Source organism: Candoia aspera, chromosome 2, assembly GCF_035149785.1.
Source record: "Candoia aspera isolate rCanAsp1 chromosome 2, rCanAsp1.hap2, whole genome shotgun sequence".
NCBI classification, from domain to species: domain Eukaryota; kingdom Metazoa; phylum Chordata; class Lepidosauria; order Squamata; family Boidae; genus Candoia; species Candoia aspera.
In genome coordinates this window covers 151,893,214-151,914,732 of record NC_086154.1, presented here as the reverse complement: position 1 = coordinate 151,914,732, position 21,519 = coordinate 151,893,214, and the positions used below count along the sequence as shown (strand labels likewise).

Below are 21,519 nucleotides of genomic sequence, written 5' to 3'. Positions count from 1 at the left end.
AGCCCCAAGAGGACAGTTGAACGCTGTCTTCCACTCATCCCCTTCCCTTATGCGAATGCGAAAGTAGGCTTCTCTCAAATCCAGTTTTGAAAAGATTTTGCCTCTGGCCAGATGTGATAACATATCTTTGATCAGGGGCAAAGGATATTTATTTAATATTGAGACCGCATTGAGCCCGCGGAAATCGGTACAAAGCCTTAATGACCCATCCTTTTTTGGCCTGAATAGGACAGGCGCTCCTACCGGGGAATTTGCCGGCTCAATGAAACCTCTAGCTAGATTTTTGTCAATGAACTCCCTTAGCGTGGTAAGCTCTTTGGGAGACATGGGGTATATTTTTGGGTGAGGCAATTTTACATTTGGTAAAAACTCAATGGCACAGTCCGTTTTTCGGTGGGGTGGCAAGCGATCTGCTTCCTTTTCCCCAAATACTTCAGCAAAATCTTGGTACTGATCGGGTAGCCCCTCAAGAGGTTGAAGCGTTTGCACAGTGGTATACGCTACCCCTCCACCCTCCATGTCCTCCAGTAGGTCCTTTTCGGGTACTTTGTAAAATCCATCTGCAAACGTCACAGTTCTATGCAGCCAGTTGATAAAAGGGTTTTGCTTCACAAACCAAGGCATCCCCAAGATTACCAGAGGACCCCCCACTGGAGCTACCACAAATGGCAGCTTTTCCTGATGGGAGCCCATCTGCAAGGCGACCAGTCCCGTGGAAAGATTGACTGCTTTCCCTCCCGCCATAGTTCCATCCAATTGGGTGAAAATCATGGGTCTTGGCAAAGGGAACGTGGGCAGTTCCAGAGCCGCTACGACATCAGGGTGCATCAGGGAACGGGAGCAACCCGAGTCTAGCATGGCCCACACTTCCACCGTTTTGGTTTTTGAGCTTAGTTTAACTTTAACAGTCAGTGTGGGGAAGTTTCCACTCACCGAATCATGGTTACGCCCGGTTTCTTCCACCTGCCCTAGGGCGCCCTTCAGGGCAGGTGGTAGGCTTTTCCCGCCGGCTGCTCGAATTGCAACTCTTCCTCCTCTTCACCGAAGGGAAGGTCTGGGGGGTCCAGTTCCGCGAGGGCTGCCTTCAGTTTTCGTGGTGGAGCAGGAGCAGGCGTCTTTACCGTGGGTTTCGTCTGTCGTTCCTCTGGACGGCGTCTTGGGCACGAAGTGGCTCGATGTCCTTCTTTCCCACATCTGAGGCACTGACCCTTGGAGAACCGTTGCTCCCTCTCTTCTTCCCAGGTTTTTGGTTTAGGGCGGCTGGCAAGACCAGATGTGCGCGCTCCTCTAGCGAGACGTGTTTGTCTAAGCTCTTTGGTATGGGCATAGGTTCGTAGGGCATTTTCTGCGCTTCCCGCCAACTGAATCCACCCATATAGCGTTTTAGGATCATCTCTACCCAGAGCCCATCGAAGGATTTCGGGTTCAAGCCCCTGCTTGAACAATTCGATGATTGTTGGCTCAGACCAGTCTTCCACTTTTCCTGCCAAAGCTTTAAACTCCAACGCATATTTGGCAACTGGGAGGGACCCTTGGTAAAGTTTCCGCAGGTCATTTTTGGCCGTTTCTTGAGCTAGGGGGTCTTCGAAATGCTCTTTAAGTGCCCACAAAAAGTCATCGAAGTCCTCTAACTCAGTTGCCTCAGCTTGGCATAGTTGCACATACCAATCCGCTGCCTTTCCTCTCAGCTTGTTGGCAATGAAATTGACCTTGCCATGTTCAGACCGAAAATTTCGACCCCAATCCTCTATGTAGTGCTTGGCATTAGTAATAAAGAAGGAGAGCGTGGTGGGATCCCCATCGAACTTCACTCCAAATGGTGGGAAGGATCTTGCCGGCTCAGCTGGCTGTGGCGGTGCCGCTAATGTCAGCGTGCGCCGAGCCCCCATGGGTGGTCGATCCCTAGGAGGTCTTGCCTCTCGCTCCCCCCCTTGACGGGCTGATCGAGTCTTGCTTCTCCCCCGGGTCACCATGGTACTATGCCTGGGGTACTGTGACGGCTCTTCCTCCCAATCCTCCGGGGTGGGCTCTGCCTCTCCGGGTAGATCCTCTTTGGGTAGATCCTTGAGGATCGTCACAATTAAATCCATTTTATCTTCTAATGCCCTCATACGGGCCGGAGTGACCGGCTCCTCCGAGGGTTGGTTGGTTACCACCACCCTCGGTGACAAGGGGACTTCGTGCTCCCAGGTCAATTGTGGAGACCCCCTCCCCTGTGCTCTTTCCATGACAGTTCTATGTTCACTCCTGAGACTCTCCTGCATGGATATCAGCAGCTCGTCCAATTGGATATCTCGCAACTCTCGACGGGCTGCTCTTTGCGCTCTCGAAGTTAGCACTGGCCGGCTTTTGACCGCCTCCCGCTCTTCTTCGCTTCCCTCACTTGCGCGAAGTTGAGGTTGAGGTTCTGTCATCGCTAGCGTTCCCTCTTATCCAATGATTGGATGGGGCTAGCGGAAAATGGATAGAATGATTCTCAGCTTTATGTAACGATTGCCTAAACCCAAATACTCAGTCTCACAAGCTCGGGCTTAAAGATAACTGATTTATTAAAGGAATAGTATGCAAATACAGAGAAAGCTGAGAATGAGCAAAAGCGCGCCAAATACAAACTTAAAAGCCTTGCTTGTGGGCCGGTCCCGCCCCGTCGCCCGTCAGGACGCTCCCCCTCCCAGGTGCTGAAAGCCGTTAGACGCGCCTGGGAAAGTAACCTTGAACAGGAGCGCAAACCCAAACATGCATTCCAAGCCCTCAAAACAAGGGAGGGCGAAAGAATGGAAAAACCCCGGGTGAAGGGATACGGAACAGAGAATGACATGTGAAACGTTACAATGTTAACCAGACATTAGAATGAGAACATGACACCGTTCAATTGCGTCCGATTCTCGGAGGCTGCCTGGACTAGCCCCTGCAGATTTCAGAAGTTGTTTGCCATTACCTGCTTCCTCAGGCTGAGAAGGAGTGACTGGCCCAAGGTCACCTAGCTTTGTGAATAAGGTTGGACTAGAACTCACAGTCTCCCAGTTTCTAGCCCATTGCCTTAACCACCAGACCGAACTGGCTCTCTTTACATGCACCAACAGTGTTCCTAAACTAAAACTAAAGAATGAAACTTACCTCTTTAATGCAAAGTTGCCCAAATTTGAAATAATTTTTTAAATAAATTGTGACTTCCCAGGGAACCGCTAGTGACCTCTTGCAGAACCCTAGGTTCCAAAGAATGCTGATTGAGAAACCCTGCCATAGAAGAACAGATTCTCCATGAGTCCCAGCACTGTAAGAAATGTTTCTGCTTAAGAGAGAAACCAGGGAAGAGCCAGAAAAATGTCAATTTAGCCCTCAAAGCAAGCTTATGTCATAGGGACAGGCTGCTCTGGAACAAATTGGAGAATGTACACAGGGCCTACTCAAACTAAATTCAGTGAGATTTATTCCTATATATGAGGGTAGGACTGCAGAATTAAATGGCAGACAACACTGACCACAATTGCCCCTTTGCAGCTTCTAAAAAAATACCGTTTTTTTAAACTTCCAATGTTCTCCCTTCTGACCACTGGCTGAAAATAACAAGAAAAACATATTTTTGATGTGTGCCTCCTTTTGTACACATCAGAACTTTACCAGAAATAGCTGTGTCCAATCTTTCTGTTCTCCTCCTAACCATTGCTCAAGAAATTATAAACTCCTTAGATTCCGAACATAAAGAAAATAGCCACCTCTTAACTAAAAGTGGGACTTAAGTAGTTAAGATTGTTAATTTACATGATCAGGTTACCTTGCCCTTAACTGACTGCAAAAATAAATGGGGAAAAAAAGGCTTCCAAAAACGATAAAAATTAGCCATCAAATGAAGATATCTGGAAGTCCCCTGGGAGTAGAGTAGGAGAAAATGGGAGACCTTTCCCCACTGCTGAATTAAATTGCTATTCACCCATTTGAAACAGGCAAAACTATACCAGCATAAAATTTGCTGTCCTGATTGCCAATCCCTATCCTGCCTCTCCTCTAGCTTGCCGCTGAATGGTGATGTCCTAATTTTGCATGTGGGGGACATGTTAAGAAACATGATTGATCACACCATGTGGCTTTGCTGCTGTCCTCTACTTCTGAGCATTACCATGCTCAGCTACCAATCTAATTGATTACGCATGGGTGGGGTGGCAATGGGACTTGGGGGAGAGCAGGGTTTTGACAGATGCCTTTACCCACCTCTCCTGCTTTCTATGCATGGCAAAGCAACAGAGGTAAGTCTACTCGTCAATTTTGGAAGTGGTCTTGGGGCGAGGGATCAAGTTTTGATAGGTAGTTTTAACTGTGCTATCCTGGTTTACCACCAACTTGTTCAGCGGGCTGGTGAAAAGTGCACCGTTTTGAAAGAACCACACTCAAGTTAAAGAGTGCTCCTTCCAAACCACACACTGCAGGAAGCCTGCTGAGGTCAGGCAGTTGGAAAGAGCCAACTGCAGAATTGGCTGGTTTTGAAAGAGCTGTGCTTTCCTGCTTCAAGTAGAGTGCTGCTCTTTCGAAAACAAGCACCTCCCCAGCTATCTCTGCAGGAAGGGAAAAAATGCCAGGGGAGGAGAATGCCCAGGAGAGTTTTTAGGGAGGAGAGGACAGAAATGGGCAAAAGACATTGGGCTAATCCTGCCACTGTGCAAGTCACACGGTGGAGCTGACAACAGTAAGTGGCAAAGTGTGCCAGTTTTGAAACCCTCTGAAACTGTGCTAATTATTGTCACTTCAAGGGGGAAACATTGTATTTAACATATGTACAGTTGAGGAAGACTTGAGGTTCGGTTGAGAACAAGATAAGGGCAATTTCATGGGGATGCCACAAAGACGCTGCCAAGGGATATTTATACTACTATATGCTTAGATGCAAGTGGCCCAGAATCTGAGAGGTACTCCTCATGTGGGTCCTGGGGCTGGGTCTTTTGCAGATTCACTTTGAAAAACAGGTGGTCCCAGGAAGCTTGGGGCAATATTTTATTTATTTATTTACTGAATTTATATAGCTGCCCAACTCATGAAAGCGACTATCACAAAAGGAAATATGATCACATTCCCAATGTATCCATTACCTACACAGCGTTTGATTCAATTTTAAACAGTAGCTTTGGAGGGTGCACAGGCATGAACATAGTAAATACTTTAAACAGTTGCAAACAGCTGCCACTTTGGCACCACCTCACACTCCAAAGCACCTTTTAGGAACCAAATCCAAAGGACTATACAGCTCCAGCTTCAAGATGGAGTTACAGTTACAAGACAGAAAGCAGGCCACAATCTCCTGTGTTCCTTCACATCCTCCTCTCCTAAATAAATTCCATTTTCCCTTCCATTATTTGCTTTTAATGTGGTTTAGAGTTGGCTGTAGAAACACCAGGAGGAGAGGTACTTGTAAATACAGAGCCAAACAAGAAACAGATACAGTCTACTTCCTTTTCTTAAGCCCTCAGGCCAGAGGGATACTGTATATGGGTATTCCGTTATGTCTTATGCACGAGGTTTTACATGACTTCTGTATCTCTCTCTTTTTCTCTCTACAATGGAATGGCCCATGAGTTCAGTTTGCAGTAAAGGATCTGAACCCCATAGAAAGACTGATGGCTGCATATGTCTGAAGAGTCGCAAGCCGGACAAAACTGGTCATGTACTGCCTCCTGGTGCTCAGTTTAAACTTAATCTGATTACCTGACCAACATTCCAAATTGCTCTGATGCTTGCACACTGTAACACCTCGCAAACTGCAGTCCTGGAAAAGAGATTTCAGAAATCCTTATAGTGAATGTCTTTGCTAGTGTAATTTGGGAGTCATTGAAACACCACCCACACACTTCTTCACTGTCAAACTTACCAAGATCTGCCACATGAACTTTTAATACCTTCACTTACTCAATACTCAGGCTACACTGAGTCTTTACATTGCTAATTTTTAGCCAACCAAAGTGACACACATTCCTATTATGTCCCCAAATTCTGTTTAATAGCCATCAAGGTTTGACAGAACTTCACTAGGAACAGTCTGGTTTGATTAAACTTGCAATAACTATTATTAAACCACAACCAACATGCCCCCCCCTTTACCTGTTTCCTGTCATTTATGATGGTCTCTCCACTGAAGTGTTAACAGCCTCAATGTTTAAAATATGTTTATTTTAAAATAGTTTATTTTTTCTTATTCTATTTTTATCTTATTTCTGAGTTACGTTATTTAAGGCTGGTCAATGACTGAAATAAAGACATTTCATTTCAGAGGTATCAGGTAGCAGATTATGAAAAAATCCCATTGTGTTTGGAAAATCAGTGCCATGCAGAATAGGCCACACAGAGGTAAATGGGTCCGTCAGGTTATAAAGTTTTGCTGACTTACCTTGTCCTTTCATCCTTGCACGCAACAACTGGCTGGGTATACGAATTTGGGTATAACAATTCACATATTTGGCTTACAGAAAAGATATGAAGTTGGGGCTACAGTTGGGGGGGGGTGGCTCAGGAAGTTTAAAAATCATGGCACTAAGGGAAAAGTTTTAGTGTAATTGCTTACTAGTAGCCTTCAGAACTGGCTGTCAACCCAGCCAACAGTAAACAGCACTGCATGTTATCTGCAGAAGACTGCCAACAACCACTACAACTTTAAATGTCCTCAGATGATATAGAGATGATAATGTTTTCCCAATGCACCCCTTTCAGTCAAATCTGGAGAAAGCCCGCCTATTAGCTCAGGGGAAAGCATATAATGTGAGCACAGTGGCTTGTATCTGAGTCTTGCCCGAATATCATTTGTTTAGCTAGTGCATTGTGTGATTGGCTCAGCTGGGCAGGAATCAATCATCTGCCCTGTAAGTTCTGAAAGGAAATAGACCAACAGAGGATTTCTTAATGAAATCCACAAGCCTCAATCTCCTGAGGCTCTCCTTTAATTTTCTAAAAATAGGAGTAGGGAGAAAGACACCAAGGTCGGGTTTACACAAGTTGTTTGCTCGGTTTTGATTCAGCATATTCTGCAAACACAGAATAACCAATAAAGAAACATAAAGCCTGGTTATCAAACCTTACTATATTTCATCTCCAAAGAAGTACTATTTTATTACTTTTGATACTATGATTTTATTTATTTACATGGTGAACCACTGGATAAACTTGGAGGACTGATCCAAACTGCAGACAGCCAGTTGCCCAGCCCTGTAATGGCCCAGATAATGAGAGTGGCCCTGTAGGTAAGTATGCTTTCATTTCTGAAAGGAGGCCCATTGTCTTCCCAGATGCCATTTGGGGAGGACCACCATCTTTCTACCCCACTTATTTCCTTTCTCCCTGTTCCTTCCTGCTAACAATTTGTAACCTTGCTTTTAGAGGGCTGCATGAAAGATAAGGATGGGCAAGCATCAGTTTCAGTTTCATTTACATGCCAATGTAAATTGTCTTCTCAAATTCTTATCATCCTATTTATGAAGAAATTTGCAGCAGCTGGTACTTTATTTTTAGAAAATGAAAATGTTTCTGCATCAGTCCTGACTAAATGCAATAGATATAGCCATTCCCAGCATGGAGAGGCCATGTGAGCCTAACTGTCATATAGTTGTTAAAAAAGGAGGAGTTGGTTGGGGAAAAAAATATCCATGGTGGGCAATGGTAATTACCTTTATTTATTAGAACCAACCAAAATGAAACAAAAGAATAGAACAGGAAAGTTTCTTTGAGAACCCTTTGTCTATCAGGATTTCACCAGGAAAGAAGAAACACAGCTGACAAATTAACCCTGACGTTTAAACCATAAAACCTGCAGTTTGAAATCAGTCCCCCCCAGTAACTGTAAACTGAATACAGAATCAATTTTGGGGTGTTGCTAGTGTTCAATTACACGTACTCTTCAGGCACAAAGGTCTCCCAGGTCTAAATATACGAAAAACATTCATCTCCACCACGGCAAAGAGCAGAAATAAAAAAAGTTACACTTTTTATATCAACTAGGCTAAAGAAAAATGTTGGTTGTTGCACAAGGTAGAAAATCAATTAATACATTTTTAACCCAAACGTTTTAATTACCTCAATTGTTTACATTTAAATTGTTTAGAATATATTGTTTTGTTTTGATAATGTTTAATAGTTCTTTCCATTATATTTCTGCTGTTTTAATTCTATTTCTATAATCCACTCTGAATTGTTATAGGAGTGGGAGGTATGCTAATAAATATAAAAACTAGAGGCATAACCCCAGCTGCTAACTGCGGGATCTTCCAAAGCCCATAAAAAGAAATCATCACCCTGCTGTCGTTCGATGGGGAAGTCAATCCAAATTCACAGTTAGGCAATCCCTTTATGAGAACTGTCCAGCAAAACAAATACAAAAGAACATGCAGACTTCAATTTCTCCAGAACCATTCTTCTGACAAAGAGTTACACAAAAGAAGAGGATAGGGAAAGATGTTAGAAAAGACAAAAATTAGATCTGATCTTTAATCCATTTAAGTTCTGCAGCCGACTAATTAACTGACTGGTTTTCAATATTTGTAAACTGTCCCAGTCATACTGTCAGTCCCAAAGTGGTTGTTGTGAACTGAATGAAGATGCAGGGTTGGATACTGTTGGTATCAGATACTGAATCTTAACTTGGTATTATATAAACTTGGGGTTCAAGCTCACACTGCTTAAACTGAGCTGAGCATTCACAGCCTTCTGCCTGAATGGACCTTTGCCTAAATACAAATGCTTAACCTCAAACTCTTCAAATCCAGAAATGTGAATGTTGGTTAGTTCTCCAAAATTGAAGTCACTTCTCAGGAAGAGCTGCAAGATGCTCATCTGAGAATTAGATAATACTTTTGTTTTCGTTTGTGTAATCCACAGAGTGATTGATGCAGATGGCTTTTAAGAGAAAAATCCATATTCCTTTTCCCCCACCCTGCCAGATTTGTTGAATAGTTGTGGCACAACCATTTTTTGACTAATATAACCCTAACAGATGTTTAGCAAGTTGGCAAACAGTTCCTTCTGAGTTAAAAATTTACCCAAAGAGCTGGCAAATGCCAGGCTCCCATTCTGGCACAGTCTTCTCCAAGTTACCTTTAAAATGATGTAGTTGGCCCTCTTCCCGATGAGCAGCAAAAGACTATATCTGGCTCCTTATAAATCTTGCAGGCATCTAAATATTTATTCTCTGAAAAAAACGTTAAGGACCACCAGATTGCAAAGTACAGGCCATCCACTTTCTCACAGAGGCGTGAGAAGAGAGAACTGCCTCTTTTTTCAACAGTCGTCTAACATGAATGGCCATTGTCCTTGGCACAGTCCGGGAAAAGTGTGAGCACTGCAGTATAGGTGAATTGGGGCCTGCTGTTGCAACTACCTGCTCAGTTCTTTAGCCCAACTAACATACATATATTAACTATGCTAGTTTTTATCTCGGATTGTTTTTCTGTTGTAAGCTGCCCAGAGTTGCACTGTTTGAGTTGGATGGCCATAAAATAAAAATTATATTTGCACAGGACCTAGCAAATGGGGCCATGTCATGCATGTGGATAGAACCAGGATCTCCTGTGAATATTCCTAGGTAGGTGGGAGGTTTTCTGGGAGAAGGACCTTGGTTTCCAAAATGATGTTAACCTGAGAGCATATGTTAGGTTTGTGTTGGGGTTTGCAACAGTTCGTGTCTATTTCCTATAGCTGTGACCAGAAATTTACAGACTGCAAAAAGGGGTCTTCAAGACCACTTTCAACAGGAGTCTTTAGAGTGCCTCCTCTTACACTACACTGTAATAGTGCCTTGTTTGTTCCGGCTTAGCAGGTTGTGTTAATGCAACCTCTTTATGAATGTTGAACATGCAGAAGTGATGGGGACAGCAAGAGCAACTACGAATCCCATCCACAATCCATCCCCATATTGGGTTGAATTGACTCAAATAGATCAACAGTTTTACCCCTGTTGTAGCTTGTATCTGACCCTGACATAAACCCATTTAGCACTATAGACTTCAAACCCAAGATAACAGATGGGCTGATACTAACACTACTTACCATGGGCTAATACAAGTATACAATCTCCATATTAAGGCTAACTTTGCACTGCAGATCTAATGGCTGAAACATCTACCCAAAGCAGAGATTTTCTTCCTTCTACATCATCTCTTGCTTTTAGATAATATTCAACACTATTAACAAAAATACAATCCTGTTTTCTTGTTAAATGAAGGTAAGCAAAAAAGCTTGTACTCCTTAGTATCATTCTGGCAGTCTTCTTAAAAGTAGTTCCCTACAGTGGATATTAGATCTGAATCATTATAAAAGGAAGGAAGGAAGCAAGGAAGCAAGGAAGGAAGGAAAAAGCAGAGGGCCAACTGAGATCAATTGCCAGGACTGGTGGTTCTTACAGCACTGGCTATTTACATGAGCTGGTTCATCCAAGCAAGCTAGTCACTTCCTTTATTCATACCTAGATAGTGGAAACAGCTTCATGCTTATACCCTCTGCAATAACTTCCACAACTGCAGTTGCAGTAAAAGTGGCTCCTCATGCACTCTTAAGGTCCTCTGGAGTTCTATTTCCTCCTGTTGCTCCCATATTCAAGAAGAATTACAGCAACTCTGACACCTCACCAAGGTTAACAGCATACACTGTTTCATCTCCAGGACATAAAAGGGAAGGAAGGCTACATCAATGGCTTTCAAAGTGCACTGCAGGGAACTGAGGGGTTCCTCAAAATTCTATCAGCATTTCCTCAAGATGCCAACGATGACAGACAAGTTTCCCTTTAAGAGTATTAAAGGCCATTTCACCAGTACCCAGTCACTCTTACACTACTTAGCCTCAGAAAGACAATCACCATGTTCAAAGAGTCACAATCATTTTGTAGAAACATCCCAGAATCCTTTGCAAGTCAAAGATAAATAGAGGAAAAGGTTCCATGAGAGAGAGTGTGTGTCTATATAAATAAATTTAAAAAAAAACACTCCTAGCATTCATCTGTTAAGCTAGGCCACACATCATATACAGGCATAAGCCTTATATCCATCCTCTTCAAATGATAGCACATAACTGAAAACCACAGCTCTAAAATAATGTCTTCATTACAGTCAAACTGGCATGGTCAACCCACAACATTTTGCTGTTGGAGGTAAAGGAGATGGTCCCATATTCCACAGCCCTGTAAGAAAGGACTGCATGCTTGGAAGGAATGCTGGGAATTGCAATCCCAAAACATTCAGAGGGCATCAGGATTGGCTGAGGCTGTTGTGAAACTAGGAACAGAACTAAGTGGATAATCAATTAAATCTTCATGCTTATATTTTGCCGTGGGTGAGATGACAGTGTCTTGTAATACATTTGAGGGCAGCTGGTTATTTTGGAAGGGTAAGTAGGTGGGCTGTGCTGATGGATGCTTCCTTTCCCTTAGTACCTACCTCCCAAGGTGGCTAACACTGCCTACAGGTAGGGCCATCTCTGTCCACTTATTGCCCAGTCCACCCAAGCTAGACTACCGATTACTGTAAAGCCCCAGGCTAGCAGGCCATCTCAACTGTGGAACTCCAGGAACATCTAAACCAGATTTAAGCTTCCTTATCTCCAAGCTGATAGAACTGAGTTCAATTATTCTATTTCAGGCTGCAGAAGCAAACTGTGAAAAGTAACCCTCGGGATAAAATATTGCTTGTCAAGCAAACAACAGGTTTCTGTGAAAAAGGAATTTTGGAGGTGTTTGGGGCTGGTTTTGTTTTAATGGAAGTATGTAATCCTCTTCAGTTCAAAGGGGTTTAACCCATATTTCCCTCAGAGTTAAAAGTACACATCCGTCCACTTTCAGTGGGAAAGGGCTGGTCAAGGTACACGTCGCTGATCCTGCAACCCCATGAAAGAGCTAGGACTGGTCAGTTGGTGCTACCTTCTCAGAGGCCCACAAATGCTAACCCATTTAGGCAGGCAGGGTCTTTGGTTGTCATCCAAGCCAGGCCCTCCAAACCCATTTCCAAAACCTCCCTCCTTCTCTTCAGCGGGTAGGGGGGGGATGATGCTCTTCATGACCTGGGTAGGATTCGGAAGTCAGATTTCCAAGAGCAGGAAGAGCCCACACCTTTCTCCCGCCAAACTAAATTTCAATATTTTTTTTAAAGTGCTCACATCACTCTGCATTCTTTTCCTCCCTCTCCAGCTCCCTTCCCCCACAGGCAGGCAAGACAGAAGCTAGCCGTTGCTTAGCAACACGCACCTTTCCAAAATGACATTTAAGTCAGCCACTGTCCTCCTCAAATCCAGCAAAATTCAGGGCATGAGGGTTGCATCAAAAGAAACAAAAACTCCAGAGATCAGGTTGGCCCTGACCTTGCTGGCCTTTCATTAGGCCCTAAAGACCTGGCTTTGTGCTCAGACCAGGGGCCCCAAGTGCGTAAAGGTACCTGTCTCCTGGCTGCATTAGTGATTGCTGCATTTCTCTTAGCTGCTTTGTATTTTAATTGTTATAGTTGTGGCTGCAATTGTTCTATTTATTTATATATCAACTGTATTCTCCACCCATCTCACTCCAAGAGCGACTTAAATATTGTTCGCCACCCAGAGTCATTTGCTGAGATGGGAGACTATATAAATTGACCAAATAAATAAATAAATAGGTGCAAGGCAGGCAGGAAAAAAAAGGACTTCTGCACCTACTGTATTTCTGTATGCCACTCCACTGTTCAAGGTCCAGAACTCTGCCCTTCCAGTAAAATGGTGCCAAGTATCTTGGCTCTGCTTGTTTAGTGATCGCTTTGCTAGGTTATCTGAGGGGAGAAGGGGCTAAAAGGAGTGGACCGAACCTTCGTATGAAAGAGGAGCGCAAGGGGACAGAAGAAGTAGCAGTCCTGACTGCTCTCTCCTGCAAGTAATATGAGCCCCATGTTCTCTACTCTTCATTTTATAAAACTGAGCATGCACAGAATTCTAGGGCAGCATTTCTCAAATTCTGCAACATTCCTGATGCTTCCTTGCACCAAATTCTGCAACATTCTTGGTGCTTCCTTGCCTCTCCCCTCGCCCTTGATTCCAGTTGGACAATGAGAAAGAAGTCATAGGAAAATGGCCTGAAAGTATGTTGAAGGAGCCTGAAACAATACTGATACTTATAATAATGAGTTATTTTTTCATATGTTTGCATTTTTTAAAAAAAGAGGTATTGCTTTCTGTGATAATGGATGGTCTGGCTGTTTGTACCTGCCACTGTTTTATGAAAGGCTGGTGTCAGTGATTTTCCAATGGACCTCAAGCACCAAAAAAAAAAAATAGAGCAACCTTTCTCTGTGACACAGCAACCTGCATTGGTATTGCAGACAATCCATGTCAGATCATTCCCCTGTAATCAGCCAATCAGTTCTATCAATTTTTGTTGCGATAGACATTGCAAATCTCTTAAATTCTTCAAAAGATACCAAGAAAACAGTAATGATCATATAAAGACTTTGGCAGCTGTGCCCTTTGAAGACTAGTAAAAAAGATCTGGCTAGCTTAAGGAATGTGATTCTGGAATCTTGAATCCAGAGTCAGGATTAATTTCAGAACACTTCCAGGATCTGATCTTGCTGTACTTGGAAGGAAAAAAGGAAGGACCTATCTTGCCCTGTGATTGAAAAAGGAGAGAACAATCTGAGACCATTTCAGCTAGCTGCTGTCACACTGCCAATGGGAAATGCATTCTCATCATTATTATTGATCAGAGAAGCAAATTAGGACAGCGTGCAGTTTACCATCTGATGCTCCCTTTAAAAAAAATCTTACCTTTATTGATGTTTAATTATTTTATTCTATGTTTTATTATCTGCCTTGGGTGCTATGTGTAGAAAAGGAAGGTTAAAGTGAAATTGCACAATAGAAGTTACACAGGATCAGAACAATGTTATTAGTTGCTTCGTGTTTCATGTCTCTTCTTCTGATGCACACATGCATGACCTCCCAGAACTGAAGAACGGGTAATTTATCACCTTGCAGAAATCCAGTTACCAGACTACACAGAACCTTGCAGAATATAACAAATCTCTCTGAGTGATTTCAGACAGGAACTTCTCCATCAAATTATATAAACCTGCAGATCAAGCCAATGCATAAATATTAAATATATTTATTCAGTAATTTTACTAGAAATTTCTTCCAATTGCATGTGGCATTAAAAGCTGCACTCCTATTGACCTAAAGAGAGGCATCTTTGTTATGGAATCCCCACTTCATAAGCAGAGCCAGATCTGCACCCCAAGGCACTTAATGTAAATGTCAACAGTAGGAGGGGACAGGCAGCAGAGAGTACAATGGAATAGGAAAAGTAACACTAAATAAAATGCTGTTATATAGATAATTGTTCATGTTTCCATGACATGACTGGCTAAGATACTTCCCCTCCACCTCCCAGATTTCTTTTTACAACTTTGTGCACCACTAGCACATGCTTAAGTGTGTCCCAATTGGTTGCCACATTTCACTATGTCAGTTCTCCCAGCTGACATAGACAAATGATTACAGCAAGTAAGAAAGTAAAATATCTGGGGTGAAAAGATCAGGTCAGCAATACTCTGTAACAGGTCAAGGGGGATGTACTTGTTGGATATGTATAGACTGTTTCACTGCACCTTTTCAGCCTATGCTTTTAATTGGTTAGACTAGCATTCTCAGGACTGTCATTACTTCTAGTTCCTGCTCACTGTCCTCACAATTTCTCTTTCTCTCCTCTGACAATGGAGTAAACACCATACCAGGCTGCATGTAGTCTAGGAAATTACATGACCTTTCATTCTGTTACTCAGAATACAGGTAAATCAGATATTCATGTTTTCTATCTAAATGTAATTTTTAAATATAGAAAAGAAAAAGACCAGCTTCCAGAAATCCTTCATGAATTGCTTTATTATTTTAATTTTCTTTCTCTGCATTCACGCTCTGTCGCCCAAAGTTCTCACAATATACACCCATAACTTTTTCTCCCCAACATGGTTTAGGTAAAACCAAAACAGCCACAAAGACGGACAGCCTAGAGAGGCCAATTTTTCACTGAGCCTCTGTAGGATGTCATCTTGATTGCAGATGGGGAAGAGCTACTTAGCCCCCAAAAAGCAGTTTGGATGAACTCTATCTCTGGCCCAGTTCAAGTGTGTCATACAAAAAGAGGAATTGTTTCACTGCAGGAAAAGGACTGAGAAGTAAGCAAAACAACATGCTTAATAATCTCTGACTTTCTTAGAAAAGGCATGCTAATCAGCAGTAAGGATTTGTTTGGTTTCACTTACTGTATGTAGAGTTCCTACCATGAACCTGTATCAGTAAGTACAGTGTATAGTTCTCAAGTGACTGCATGGTATAAAACACTGTCTCATGCTTTATGGAACAACATTAAGGGCTAAAAATGCATAGACAGTTCTAGTTAAAGCAGTTTTCTATCACATGGCACTGACCAAATGTTTACTTTAACTTCCATCACTGTCAGCCAGCAAGACAATGGGATGTTGTAGTACAACAGATTTGGAAGGAATCAGGTTAGAAAGGCTATTCTATCGCTGCAGGAGATAGTTACAAATTTTGCACATTTTCCCATCACAAAAATTACATGGTATGCAATGTGATGGAACATACAGAGCTTCTGAAATTAGGCAGTTTATAAAGTTAATGAAGACATGCTTACACACATAAATACATGTATACCGACAGTGGAACTTATTGGTAAGCTCCCAATGAATACAAATAAAATAGGCCAACTGAATGTGAACTGATTAAGTACAACTGCAGCACCATGCGCATGTCAGCCAACTTCATGGAACCAAAGCACAACTGAACACAGGCTGTGCCAATGTTGCTGTTTCTACAGTATACTACCAAGAGCCCCTAGAGATTAAAATAGTCTATATATTTCATAATGAATCAACAAAACTTTCCAACATTGATAGCTAAATATTTGGAGTACTGTACTTCATTAACTACTGAATCTGTATATATCTTTTTTTCTTCTTCCAAACTTAGAAAAAAATAGTATGATATTATTCAGAGTCATCAGCCCCAAAGTCCACAGTTTACATATTCTACTGCAAAGACAGACTTCAAAAAAACACGCTGCCACAAAGGAAACTAAGAAACACCAGGGAATATCCTTGAAGTTGCTCTGATCGATAGATTCAAATGGCTCTTATGATTTGGGCATATCCTAATTTCAGCAATACAGGCTTATGACAGCCTGGTGGCCTTTCACTCGCTTAATCTGCAATGATTTCTACACAGATGTTCAAGAAAAATGTGTTCAATTTGCAGAGAACACGTAACATGAGGTTATGCAGTTTGAGAGCCAGAAACATAATCAGAAAAATTTCTCTTACAATTAAGTGGACAGCCTGTTCCACTTCCCTCTTATTAAAGAGCCGCAAAGATCTCTGACCACTGAATAGTGTGGAAATGGGGAACTCAGGGCAAAACAAGCTGCTGTGAAAATATAGGATGCATCTGTGGAACCTCACCCCAACTGGAAAACCACCACCCGGTATCCAGATCCAAATTCCCACTTGGTTATAAAGTGCATTGTGTAGCTGGTAACTATCACACCAGCACAGATCCTTCACCTCCTACATATATTTAAGATTGTGTGTGATCTTTTGTGCCCTTTCATCATTATAAAGAAGGGTTCCCAAACTAGCTGTTGAGAAGCACATCCAAACTGTTGTGGTGATGCTGACACAGTTCCTTCTTTCTCTTTCTCTCATACATACACTCAGACTTCAAGAGAATTAGCCTGGATTTGTACCACCAAAACTGAAAGAAAATCATGGAAAGAATGCTGGAACTCGCTTTCCCTTGGCTTGTTGTATAAGATACGCTGTTTGGTTTCTACTGTTTGGGATGCAGCACAAGCTCTCCTCTTGTATTCTGGGCAAGCAGGGTGGCCCTGCTTTGCAGATGATGCTCCTCTGTTTCCAACAGTAGGTTATCAACTGCTAGGAAGAAAAACAAGTAAGTTTTCCTTAATCCTCCCTTCCAAAACACAGCAGCAGCAACAGCATGGTAAGCAAGGCTATTGCTGCTAATGGCCCTGGGCAAGTAAAAAGCATAGCTGGCCCAAGACACTGAGGTGCAACAGGTAAATGAAGCTAAACCACAAGCCCCCCCAGCCAATCATTAACGAAGGCCACAATCCATCAAAAGTTCATGTGATCAGAAATAATGCTCTCCATTCATTTCAGCAGCGCTCACACAGGCTCAGGAAAATTTCCCCACAGGATTCTATGAATTAGATGTGACCTGACTCCCACTCTATCTATACGTGGCTTCCAGAAGTGCCGCCTGGAGGGCCCACCTTCCCTTGCTCCAGGTTAAGACTGCCATTGCTATTACCTGACATTGTCCTCCAGGTGCTTTGAACTATAACCCTCACGACCTTTTACTATTGGCCCAAACTTACAGCAAGCTCCAGGTTGCCTGCCCTGCTGGAAAGAGTACGTTTGAGATTTCAAGTGTCTGAAGTTCATCAGCCAGCCACAGCTCTCGGCCCAGCAGCATTAACAACAAATCCAGGAGCGTGAAGTAGTCATAACAAGAGCTTTTGGCACAGGCTTCCTTGGGGACAGAGGTAGGCTGACCTGTAATGAATGTCTAGCTCTGATCCACAGCCCTATGAAGCCAAATTACTTGGGGGGTTTCCAGATAGAGGATTCTTTAACAGATTTTTTTTTAGTGAGAGAGAGAGAGAGAGCAGGTGGAAAAGCACAAATGGGTTGCAAACACCAAGTGACTTTGTGGTTTGAACCTTTTGAAAAATGCTATGCGTCAGCTGGGACATTGGTGTGATAAATCTCGCCTGGAATCCACCCAGGATTCAGCACCAATGTGGAGCTGTCTCAGCCTCCTGGCTCAAAGCCCAGCCTTTGGCTGGAAAGGACAGGGCTAAAGAAAGGACAGGACACTGTAAAAGAGAAGGGAAGGGAACCTCTCAAAGAAGCTTGGGTTTAGTCTAACTGGTAGCCTGGATAGTCAGAAATAATGGCCATCCACTGAACAATCTGGAGCCAAGAGTTTCTACGCTCTTTGCAGACTCATCCATGCAAGAGCCCTGACCCAGAGAAATGATACACATCAACCAGCAGCGTTTGGATTTTTTTTTTTTTAGTTCCAATATATGCTCTCTTACGCCTCTAAATCAGCCTTCCTCATGGACAACTCACACTATGCCCAGGCACCATCCCAACACAGTTGGAGGGCAACAGCTTACAGGAAGCTGGTTTAGATTCTGCTGATTTGCACCAGCACGTGCCCCCTATTATACCCACAGATGGACTACACTGCACATAGGATGGCTACTATACAAATAAATAATCCACAGTAAGGGAGAAGGCAGCCCTGCATATGCAAATCAGCCCAGAATTCTCAGTGTATTTTGGGATTCCCACACGAAATCCATGAGGAAACTATGAAGTAATAGAAAGGCGATGGATGGATGGATGGATGGGGCGGGGGAAGGAGTGTTCTTTCAAGTCCATCTGTGAGATCCCGAAAAGAATCCAAACGAAATCTGGTCTAAACCTTTGGGTTTTACTGCACGGGAGACCACTCGAACCCAAAGGGCGCGCGCGTGGCAGCGCTGTGTAGACCCTCGCGCGCACAGAACCTGATACTCCAGTCCTCCACCCAGCTGGGTACCCCACAATACAGCAGCTGAAGAACCGCGAGGTGCATCTACCAACACTTGCAACCTATTGCGCGGGGAAAGTCTCCGCATATAAATGGGCGGTCAACGGAACAGCCCTGCACGCGAAAACACGACCAAGTAAACACACACAAGCCGCGGCGGGGAGAGGAGGCATCGCCTCGCCGTCGGCAGCGAAACGAGCCCGCAGAGGCCGGAGTCCCTGCAGCAATTTGCCGCCCGGAATGGATTCAGCGCACCCTCCTGAAACCAGCTGCGGAAAAATCAGTCCCCTCTCGTCGAGTTGGCGTTTTGGCGCAGCAACGGACAGAGCTTTGGAGCCTCGAGTGGGTTTCTTGCCTCTTTCCCGCTGCGGGAGTAAAGCGAGCACGCGTGGACGGGCAAAGCCAGAGGAGGAAAACCAAACCACCAAGAGACGGAACGCATCACAGCAAGTGCTCTGCAGCATGCCCCGACCATCCGAGAGAACGAGGCAGCTGCCTGCGCAGCCAGAAGGGACGGGGAGAGGGGAGGAGGAGGGAGAGGGAGAGGGAGAGGGAGAGGCGCTTCGTGTTACCTTACCTTGCAGAGCAACCGAGGGTCCCTGGGGGCGATCGGCGCAAACAAGGGAGGTGCAGCACTCGGTCCGGTTCCGTTTTCCGCCCAGCTTGGGTTTCTGCAGCGTGCCAGCAACCCCATTCGTTGGCGAGGCCGATGCCTTTTGTTTTTCTGGCGTGGTGTGGACGCGACTCCAAGTAGCGCGCGAAGGAAAGCGTGCCGCCCTCACTCCCTCCCTCCCCCGCCAGCGGGGCTTGCAAGCTGGGAGAACCCCGCCTCGGTCCAGCGCCTTCCACCTAAACTCAGTCCACGGACAGGCTAGCGAAGGGGGCAGCCGGGAAGGCTAATTATGGCAAGTGGGAAGCGGTCGTGGGCGCGCGTACGTGTGTGTGTGTGTTCGCTCACGAGGCAAGCTAGCGCTGGGGTTCGCCGAAGCAGAGTGTACGTTTGAGCTATGTAGGAGAGGAGAGGAAAGCTTCGTGGTTGGCCTCGCAGCTCCAGGGGGCAGATAAAAGCACCCGAAGGAGTAGAACTGCTGCAAGTAATAGCGTCCGGGTGTGAATTCTGAGAAAGGCCGGGACAGTTCTGGATCACGTGAATAAAGCATAAAATGTTTCTCTGAGCATGTGCAGAACTCTTCGTTCTTTGTCCAGCTGGTAGTTGGGTGTTGATTTCTTAAAAAAAAAACCAGAAATTCTAAGGTCCCTGATCAGAGCGCGTCAATGAAAAGTGACTTTCCATTATGAAGGGAGCCAGATTTTGATTTTGTTCCAAATGAGCTTAATACATACTGGGCTTTTTCCTGACCAAGCACACATCTTCTGTTACTGCTGTTCCAGGAAGCGTTGGCTCAAAGTATTTGGATTTGGAAATGGTGCACGACTTAGTTCCCAGCATCACTACTCCCTTGGGGGCTAAAAGGCCAATGGTGCTCTTACTGACAAAACTCAATCTGTATACTCATTGGCTGAGTATATAGAAGTTGGGCTACAATAAACATAGGCCAATGGCTGGGCTGGAAACAACTCTGGTGTTTCTTAACAGAGGTGAAAATAAAATGTGTGGCTAACCCAGAGCTATCAGGACTGGCTGGAGGATTTCATCAGCATGTTTCATCTTTTCTATTTTTTTTATTATAATTCCAAGAAAAAAGGACAAGGAATAAAACTAATACACATTTTAAAATAATATAAAGAATAGAGCATGCTTTAAATAAATAAGATACGTACTTTGAATTCATAGATACACACTTGATACTTGTAGTGAATGCTTGCAGAATAGGACCCAAAGTTATAGCTGCTGTGAAGGGGGGATGCTGTGAAGATTGAGCCTGTCAGTCCTCTCTTTCCTGAGTGTTAAATTATGTTTTTTAAATTTCTCTAAATGACTTATCTTTGGAGATGTAAAGAAAGCTGTGTAGGCAGCATTCTTTAATGCTGTCAGCTAAAGAAAAAGTGTTAAGCCTGGGTTTGCTCCTTGCATGCTTGTTATTGCTTACTAAAAACACCATTGCTGATCTCAAGATTGTAAACTTTTGGGGGGCACTTTTATTGGAATGCATTTTTGCTTCAGGTGGTCTGAAGTTCTGGGAGGTTGACTCTTTCAGTCTGTGTCCTGCCAAGAATGATATTGAGGTCAGAGCTCATCCAGTCTTTCTCAGCACTAATGGAAGATAAATAATGCAATAATAGTTTGTTAATGTAACAAAGCTGCCTTTTAAAAAAAAGGTACAATGGCAAATCCAAAGCAACAAATAGATCAGATTAAAAGAAGCTGCCAGATGTTTTATCCCCAAACAGGCTGGCATATCTTACTCCAGAATTCAGAGCTTGGACAGCCTATGTTTGAATCAGGCCCATATTGGCTATCCATCCAAGGCATGTGAAATGGCTACTCTTCTAAAACAATGATATGTGCCAAATATCACTCTCTTATTTTATTATTTTACAATGTAAAAAGATGCTGGGCCGGAAACAACCACCTCAAAACAAGAATAAGGCACTGAATATCATATATAAGTAATACAAATCAACAATAGAAATACAATACATCATAGATCATCATTCAGTTAAACTAACCTAAGGGCCAAATGCCTGCTGGAATCACACTGTTCAGGGAGTAATCAAAATCATACACAGTTCCAATAGAATATCTGTAGCTCAGGGTTGAACTGTGGAATTCTTGGTGTTCTCTGAGCTTGATAGTTTCCTTGCAGATGTTGCACACTGATGTTACCTAGTTGGATAGTGAAACATCTGCAAGGAACCCCCGAGCTCAGAGAGTGCCAAGAATTCCATCGAATACAGTGCCCATACGTTATGTATTCTTTTAAAATTCTGAAGGCACTT

At 43.5% G+C, this 21,519-nt stretch overlaps 1 protein-coding gene across 1 annotated transcript in view; it reads right to left on the bottom strand.

Moving 5' to 3' along the window:
* LOC134490942 (3',5'-cyclic-AMP phosphodiesterase 4B-like) overlaps nt 1-19,499 on the bottom strand; it is a 186,956-nt gene extending 167,457 nt beyond the window's left edge. The window contains exon 1 of the mRNA XM_063294329.1: nt 19,196-19,499. The gene's annotated coding sequence lies outside the window, so the exon portion shown is untranslated. The remainder of the gene's footprint in view (nt 1-19,195) is intronic.
* Nucleotides 19,500-21,519: the final 2,020 nt, after the last annotated feature.